Source organism: Ooceraea biroi, chromosome 11 (assembly GCF_003672135.1).
Source record: "Ooceraea biroi isolate clonal line C1 chromosome 11, Obir_v5.4, whole genome shotgun sequence".
In the NCBI taxonomy this organism is placed as follows: Eukaryota; Metazoa; Arthropoda; class Insecta; order Hymenoptera; family Formicidae; genus Ooceraea; species Ooceraea biroi.
In genome coordinates this window covers 2,199,326-2,208,608 of record NC_039516.1, presented here as the reverse complement: position 1 = coordinate 2,208,608, position 9,283 = coordinate 2,199,326, and the positions used below count along the sequence as shown (strand labels likewise).

Sequence of the window (9,283 nt, the reverse complement as noted above, 5' to 3'; positions counted from 1 at the left end):
CTTGTTGAAACTTCCAAAGTGTTTACTTTTAAAGACTTAAACACATACTATGAAAGGTCTTCCGTGTATGCGCAAGAATAAACCGTTCAAACTTGTAATCGTCATCGATAAATACGCGCGCGACGGAAAATAAATAATATAAACTCTCTAAAAAGAGAGACAACTTCACGTCGATGCTGTCGCGCGCAGCAGTGTATTGTTTCGCCGCGTAAACATGCATCTTTGGAAACTTTGTTCCAAGAAAATAATGAGCGGGAACCCTCACGCTCATCCTTATCAGTTTCTCAACAAAGTGTCGAGTGCTCGCGACACAGCTTCGCGAAATTCCACGAAAATCGTGTCCGTCCTAAGCCAACGCAATCCTTTTTTATCCGCAGTTTTTTACAATACTGCGAAACAATTCGTCTATCGTTAAAAGCGAGTTACCGCCTCGGGGGGGTTTCGCAAGACCTGGACGATAACTCGCGATATCGCACGTAATAGTAAAACGTATTCCCAAGGCGTGCCTCAGCGATAAGACGGACCTATTAGTTCGTTTTTTATCTTGCCTAACGGTCGAGGCGGTCGATTTTCCGTTGAAACTATAACGATGATCAGCCACAATCGCGTGCGTCAATTTACGATTGACGATTTAGCGCAACAGGGCGCTGCGCGTATTTCGAAAAGCCAACAAGGAATCGTGTACACACGAGCGTGCGTGTTGAGTGCAATTTTTCAGCAAATATACTCGGTCAATCGGGGCCGCCCGTCCCCTTGAAGCGCCACACGCATTGCGCGAATAATGATGGATTTTTTTAACGTTTCTCACATACGCAAATCGATAAGACACGTCCGTGCCTTTGCGTCCTTTCCCCGCGATTTTCTCGACGACCTCGCGTGTATTCGCACCCTCACGTGGATATCGATTCCCCCGACGGTATCGGGCCTGCCGGGAGCCGCGTGTAATACGTATCGCCCGCTAGAATTACCGGCCGAATTGTTACGGATGAGCTCGACGAGCGGCTCGTTATTAGTCACGCGACAAGAAAACGCCCGCGCCGTGTAGCGACGAGACACCCGCACGATCTCGTGCGAGAAGAGAATGCAAATCGCGAGAGCAGTCGTCAAACTGCGTTACGGAAGGAAATGTCACCCTGACGAGTCAATTCCCAGACTTTCCTCTGTCTTTTTGGAGTCGATTCACAATCTACTTTAATCCTAACCTGACACCTACTTAAACTTAATCGTACTTAACCTTTAATCTATTTCTTGTCTTAATTCTATGTCCACTCCCTTTCCCTATCTATGATATAATATTTATTATTGCAAATAATTTCATTTTTATAATATGTGTTGTTGATCTTTTTAAATTATATGGCGTGCATTGACCGCCGGGCGAGAAGGATGTCGACCTCGTCATCGCCGCAGCGAACGCGATCGTCGTCCACACGTCCGCGTATCTCCATGTTCGACGGCGCCCGTATAGATATATTTTTTTAAAACTACGTGTACGTGTGCGCGCACATACATTTGCGCTGCGCGTGTCTCGAGGGATGAGTTCCCACGGCAAAACGAATTTCCTCGCTCACGCCATCGTTCCCGTAAACTCTCCTCCCGCCCGCGCCGTGTGTATTCCCGTTTGCGGACACGGGAAGAACCGAAAGAGCAAGAGCGCGTATCCGCTAAAGATTCCCAATTGCTGTTTCCCCGGAGCTGCGCTCCCTCCAAGCAATTCCCTCGCTGCGCTGATTCTCCTTTACATACGCAGCATCGGGAACGACAGAGAGAGAGAGAGAAAAAGAGAGAAGGGGGACAGAGAGGGACGCATCGCGGCGAGCGCAACCGTAAATATGGTTACGCGCGACGTTCGGTCGGCCGTGTGCGCGCGCGATCAAAAGTGCAGTGGACCGCGCGGCTTGTGGCTGCTTCGACGATGGGCAAAGAGAAAGAGAGAGAGCGAAGGGACGAATGAACGAATGGCCGTCGGTCCCAATCCTGCCATATCGCGGGCGACCACATTCTCGCAAATTGCGACGCCGCCGACATTGACTGAGCCCGAATGACAATAAGTCGACTGGCAGGCGGGCGGGTGGACGCTCGGTTCACATCGCGATCACGTACGACGTGGATTAGCGATCGTTTGTCCGCCGGTCATCCGTTCGGCGCGTGATGACCGCGGAGCTCGGACCGCTGTGAAGTCTGCCGCGATTGTCGGTTACTTGCGTTACTCGCTGCGCTTACCGGACACGGGCTGCTTATGCCGATACCGTAAGCACGAAAAATCGTGCAGTGCGGCCGGTTTCGTTTTTTATTCTTTTTTTTTCAATGCCCCAGTCAATCGCGGGCGTTAACCATGTTCATTCAGACGCGTCGCGACGCGTTTTCACGAGAGTTTTATTTGGAGTTCGGAGAACGCGGCTGTGTGCTGTCGCCGCCGCGTGAACGAACGTGTAAAATGAAGCGCGCACACGCACATTATATTATGATGGAACTGACTTTCTCTACATGTAGACAGTCAATTGTGGCTGAAGTGCGACGAGTAGCTCTCGTGGCGCGTCCAGGAGAATTGCGTATGCCGCGCAAATCGCAATGACGAATCGGATAGCATGGAAACGACGCATCCGATAAATCGCGCCGATACGCGCCAACTTCACTCCGTTCTCGAGGGTTTTCTGCGATACTCGTTAACATCCACTTCATTACCATCTTACAAACCGCAGTTTCGATGACATTATCGTGTAACTTTGCGCGTTCCCGAATAATGCTACACACATATACACACAACATAGTTGCAAAAGGACAAAAGAGGGAGAGCGAGAGAGACAACGTACTTCTCCAACTCAGCGTTTCTTTTTCGTACGTTCACAAAAAGAGACACAAACGTGCAGCAGCTGTATTATACTTGTGTATCTCTTCTGAAACTTTAATTCTTACGAATTTCGATACCTCCGATTCCATTATCCTGTCTCTCGTAGCGAAACACGATGCGGCGCCGCGGCATCGCGTCCCGTCGATTTCTATTCATGATCGATCACGCCGGCGAGGAAGACATACATCTCGCGAGAGACGAGATGCGCAGGAAAACGCATCGCTGCAATAGTCACTGTTTCACTCTCTCTCTCTCTCTCTCTCGCTCCCCACTGTGTGTACATCTCTCTTTCTCGCTCTCCCGCTCGGCGGAGTATTGGAATTTCGAAAAGCCGGGCTGCTCAGGTAGACAGCCCTGATTTAGAGCATCCCCCGGTTGGCGGGCGTTTAACCGAATCGTGGATTCATCTCTCCTCGCGCGCGCCCTCAAAGCAGCGCGGCGGCGGCGGACGCGATGCATGAGCGGTGTGTAATATGATGAGCAGCACACGTACGGCTCGGGTACGTACGCGCGGGTTTTACACACGTACGGGTTCGTACGCGCCCGCGCGCGTCCTCTCGTTGCACCCTTCCTCACCCACACGCTCGCGGCAGTTACACCCACGCCCGAGCTCTCTACTTACGTTGCCGGTTGACTCGTGTTGTCCGGCGCTCTCCGCCACTTTGACTCGTTCCGTCTCTGTCACGCGCGCGCAATCGCGTAGCATATATATACACTTATACGTGCGTGCGTGCGTGTGTGTGTATGTACGTATATAATATACACACAGCTCGACATTCGGCATTCCCATTGCACCTCCGCTTCGGGGATTGCGGGGGCGCAAGCGAGCGAGCGAGCGTGTGGGCTGGAGGGAGAGCGGGATGGCACGGGAGACCGACACGAGAGAGCGGAAGATTAAGAAACACGGCAGTGTGACAAAGAGCGACGACGATGACGACGACGAGAGGCAACAACGAGCGCCACAGAGCACGGGGTATATCCATAGCAAGCGATGCGAGAGGAGAGGAGAAGGTTGCGGCGGTGCTGCGAGCGAGAGAGCGAGAACGACGAGAGAGCACCGCGAAAAGCAGGGGTGTCGATAAAGAGTTTTCGAAACTCTTGGCCGCACGCGCCGCGCGCCAACGAATATATTAATTCTCCGCCGAGTCGCTGCTCGATCCTTTCTCATGATCGAGAAAGATCGCTGGCAGACGTAGCCGTAATTTCGAACACGAGCGAGAATGTCAGTGTTTAAATACATGATTGTCATCAGAATAATTCAGGGAAATAAATGTGACGCGCGAATTCAAGCTGAAATTCATTTTGAATTCAAATCCAAATTCAAATTGTAACGGACGAGATTCAATCTTCTCAAAAATTTGAATTCAAACTGCATCGAACACTGTATGTGTGTAATAATATCACTCATGTCGATTTTTATGAATCCAAAGTTCGAAGCTTTCAATAACTCCTAACACTTATTGAAATAAAAACTATATAATTCTCGACGATGAAAATAAGGAAAAGATGCATTCAGACGATCATCTTCAGAGAGACTTGACGAACATTATCAATATCCTGAAAATCGCGATCGAGATTCGCCAACTTCGTGGAACAGCGATCGCAAGAGGGCGAAAGAAGAGAGAGAAAGAGAGAGAGCGTCCTACGGAGAACGAGTGTCGCGAGTGGTAGATTGAATCTTTTTAGTTCTAACGGCCTTCGAGAAGAGCAGGGGGGACCATTAAGAGAGAGATACAGACTCTTCTTCGTAACCCACAAACTCCGGGACGGCGACGGAGAGCGCGCTCTCGCCCCCGTCGGTCGACGCCCTTGACTCGCACGGGCGGAAGGGAGGGAAGACGAGTGGGGGCAGGACAGCTTGCGGTGGAAGCGAGACGGAACGGAGCTGCCACCGCTGCTCGGCGGGTGCTGGCGCGCGTGTGTGCGTCCGTGTGCGCTCGCTCTCATTGATGCGTCGGTGTGGGGACCCGCCGCGGCGGTTGGTGTTGGTCGTCGCTCATTGGTGTGTTCGTGGCGCGCGGCGTGGCGCGGCGGTGGCGGCGGCGGCAAGCGGCGTTCACACGTTCCCATCATCCACTTCGGTACTACCCGGCTCGCAGTCGAGCGTCGTACGTTGCGCGGCGCGGACGTGACGCTCGTGTTCGCTCCCCCCGGTGCCTGTTTCTTGGTGTCGCGCGACTCTCATATACGTACGGTACGTAAGAACGTTTGACGTGCAGACACGGTGTCGACTTTATACGCGCGCCTTCTTGCGAAAGTGTCAGTGCGAGACGGAAAGCGCGCGGCCGCGAGAAAGAGAGAGAGAAGGAGCGAGAAAGAAGAGGATACAAAGAAGAAGAAAGAAAGAAAGAGGACGGCAGGATGAGTGTGCGGCAGGAAACGCGAGTGCTTTTTCGCCGCAGTGCCAAGACGGATTAAGGAGGAAGATGCGCGCGTCCACCGAATCTCGTAGTCCGAGGATCTAGAGAATCCGCGGCTCTCGCATGGATTTTACGAGGTATGGCTCGTGCATAATGTCATAATGCGGTATATTGTCCCGGTTGAGTCGCGATTGAATCGATTTTTCGAGAAAACGTTGGAAAGCCAATGGGAATTTCGCGGAAGAATCGGGCTAGCCGCGTGAAGGCATGCACAGTTCGTCGAGATAGTTAGCGGCGCGCGAAGTCACGTGTCCTCGTTAGTTATGCGGCTAGCTTCGGAGCGTGACGCGCCGCCTCGTGCGAAATATCGACGAAGCGCGGATAACAGACGACGATCATTAACTTTTATGGGGGAGAAAGACGAGGAGAAAGAAAGCAGCTTTCGTTTCGTGCCGTCGAACGTAGAACGTGTCGCGTTAAGGTTAGCTCGTCAATCTCCCGACGGGGGGGGGACTCGCGCGACTTGCGCTCTTCCATGTTCGATTCGGCCGATTATTACGTCGTTCTCGAGCGTCTTTTGCGAAACGTAGGGGTGTAGCCGAGGATCGGCGGCGAGTCATCCGCAAAAACTAATCCCTCTCGGTCTCTCCCCCGCGATCGAACCTTAATTCCCTCCGCTCCGCTTCTTGATCGATAAGGCGCGCGCTCTCTTCCGAGAAAACGTTACGCCGCGCCGAACCCGGGCTCGTTAATTGAGTTTCGAACAACAGGCCCCGACACCGCTCCAAATCTTTGTTTCGCGTTCGCCGATCCTCGGTTCATCAACCACGCTCCATCACGATACGCTTAAGAGGATATGGAAAGAGATTAACCATTGCTCTAACCTCTCGGCAATGAGCAATGATTGTCAATGAAACGCACGAGCACAAGAAACTCGCAAGTATGAATTGTCATAGTCAAAGTAGAGCTAATCAAAGACTTGGAACAATTAAACGTTCCCAAGCTTTACCTCTCGTTACGAAATACCTGATGGTTTCAAGAGATAGCCTAGTAATGTCGCAACATTGCAATTGCATCTCATTATTGTATTATCATAATGTTAGTCTAAATATAGCTGTCCTAGATCGTCCTTTGAACGGATACGAATGACAAGTATATTCTTTCGATGATTCCAAGCCAGTCGCAAGTCTCGTGGCGGAAAGCCAATAATGACGAAATTCAAAGAATTAGTCCAGTCCAGTGGAATGGAGTACATTGGACGACGGAAAGTTCCGATCAGCGCAGCGGCGCGCTTTGTCTTTCTCGAGAAGTCGCGATTCTTCCGTGCGACAATAACGGTTTCACGTGCGGCTGATTCGTATCCTTCAATGGCCGATACTTCCGGGTCTGGCAAGTAATCAAACGGATTAAACCGCGTCACTTTTACTCGTATTATCGCGACGAGTCCACGAGTGTGTGCGGATAGTCGGAGGACTGTCGGCCGAGGCGGTGGCGGTGAGGAGGGAGCAGCGGGTTAACGATGTTAGAAGTAATCGACGTACACGCCTCGTAAAATCGTCCGAGACGATCGACAAGCCAGGCTCTCCGCTCGGCTTGTCGTTCTCTTTATCGTGCACGGTTTGCGGAACTTTTACGCGCACATGTCCCGTAAATTGCGAACGGCCTTCGTTGCAAGCTCCTCGTGCCGAGGTAGAGCCGCAACATTGTGCCGGCGTCGCTGTAAAGGTGGTACTGCAATAAACGTCGTAACGAACGTCCAAGCGAATTTTCGGAGAGCGTCGGCCGGGGAGAGGAGTAATGAAAGAAAGGTGGAAGAGGGTATCGATCAGATCGCCTGGAACGCGTGTTTTTCGTGTCTTGCCTTTACGTTGACAATTCCGCGAGATGCAATCGATGACACAATTGAGATTCGCAGAGCGACACAATTAGGCAGTTATTAATCTGCCAAACAAAGTTTCGCCACTGTGAATCGGTGAATGCAAACAGAATTTTAGGGGCCATCGATCCGCGGCTACCGTGCCGGTCTCGCGGATGCGGAATCCCGCGCGATTATTAATTCCGCCCGTGCAAAACGCAACTTTGAACGCGCGCGCGTTCTTAACTGCCGGCGAACCATTCGAGTTCTTTCTCTCGCCGTATAATTATCGTTGCCTCGCGAGATAAGGCGTTTTACAACGTACGCATTTTACCAAGTCCGGCGTCGTCGTCGCGCGGCTAATAAAGGCTGCGATCGGCCGTATCGTAAGTATGCGGAATATTAGGACACCGTTGTAACGACGCGGCGGTGCCGCAGCTACCCTGGCGCTGCGTCGGTTTTATCGCCAGCACAATAGAGAGAGAGGGAGAGAGAGTTTTTACGTCGATGCCGGCCGCGAAGCGAACGCTAGCCAGCGCGCGCAAAGTCAACGATCCCACACAGCTGCACGCGCACCCGAGATTATCACCAAACACCCCCAATTAGTATTTATTACGTAATTCATTACGTCTCCATGTTAAAATCGAGATAATGCCGCCGCGATAACGCACGAACGAAAACACGAAAATCGTTACTCGACGTATTGCTTATTTACATTATTGCCGTATCATTTATATTAACGTTTAATTATAATATATTATTTCTGCAACATTAATTGTGCATTATTTATACGGGATCGTTGATTTTATCTCGCTTTCGCGACCCACGCACCACACGTCCGCGCGCAAATTAAACGGATTTCTTCGGACGCGTGGAAAATGGAATCTCGCGCGTGCAACGGCCGCCGCCGCCGCCGTTTGCCACATCGTGGAGACTCGTGGCGCGCATAACGAAATTGTCGGAGCTCGCGAAACGGTCACACGCGCGCGCGCGCGGCATCACTCGCGGTGCCTGATAATTAAAGCGCGGCCACTAGCGTGTCCGGTGTGGAGAATCCTTTAATCCGCGCGGCATTGTGCGCGGCCGCTCGGCCGTGTCCCGATAGCGATCGGGAGAGCAAAGAAATCACGGGCGATCGCGTGGTTGAGGATCAGCCGTGGGCCGATTACGCGAGATTCGTGATAACTTCCTCCGTGACTCGACCGTCCCTTGCGATCGGCATCGGCTATCTCTTTTTTCTCTCTCCTTTTTTTGCTCAAATCACGGACAGTCGCGCGGCTTGTTTGCGAACGTAGAAGCGCGGTTTCTAGAGCGTCAATTTTCTAAATTGCAGTTTCCTGTCTCATTAAAAATCAAAGTTGCAGGTTTCTTGTTGATTTAATTCAGTTAAAGAGGGAGGAAGGGGAGAAGAGGGAGAGAGAAATATTGAATTGGCAGTTTTCGCATCTGTATCGCCTCGCGATCTGTTGTCTGTTGCAAGACGGTGAAAATGTCCCCAACGTTTGCGTAAATACACAGGGGTGGCGGATTTAATTTCGCGCGGTGGCGGCGGCGACGGTACGTGGCGGTGCTCGCCGACGGGACGCGGCGCGTCGCGACGTCACACGCCACGCGTATCAAGCCGAAGAGTTTTTTATCGCTTCGCCGAACGCATTTGCTGCAAATTGATGGCAAAATGACGGCTCAAATTCGGTGCCGGGCGGGAGTTTTTCGCGCTGGCGCACGCGCGCATTATACACACGCGCGTGTGTGTATGCATGATGCGTGCGCGCGCGCGTATATATATATAAATACGCGCGCGGCGCCTATACGCGCGGCGCGGCTGTACGTATATTGCTCGCGAAATACATTATCCGCGGAGAATGGACTGTTAACGCGGTTATACGACTCCATTTTGCGCGTTACACGAAACATCATCCCGCGTTACAAAGAGCCCGTAATGACGCGTCATGTATATGCGATCGCGCGCGGCGCGCGGTAAAAGCGCGAAAATAATAGGCAACGCCATCCATCCGTCCGTCCGTCCGTCCGTTCGGCCATCCGCACGTCCGCTCAGTCCGGGCCACGCGAGCGCGTTTTCGGCCCTTGATGATTCCCTTCCCTCCCGATCCACCCTCTCTTTCGGCGAAGCGTACAAATCACAAAAATGTTTTCCATAATTCGTGAGCCGAACATGCCGCGACCCGCGCCCTTCGGCGCGATGCGGCTGAAATAAACGGC

At 52.1% G+C, this 9,283-nt stretch overlaps 1 protein-coding gene across 6 annotated transcripts in view; it reads left to right on the top strand.

Moving 5' to 3' along the window:
- Nucleotides 1-4,872: 4,872 nt before the first annotated feature.
- Nucleotides 4,873-9,283, top strand: part of LOC105274469 (protein groucho) — a 58,701-nt gene continuing 54,290 nt past the window's right edge. For 3 of the 6 annotated variants that reach the window (XM_026973744.1, XM_026973745.1, XM_026973743.1), the window contains exon 1: nt 4,873-5,345. The gene's annotated coding sequence lies outside the window, so the exon portion shown is untranslated. The remainder of the gene's footprint in view (nt 5,346-9,283) is intronic. The other 3 variants (XM_026973748.1, XM_026973747.1, XM_026973749.1) reach the window with 2 other exon arrangements.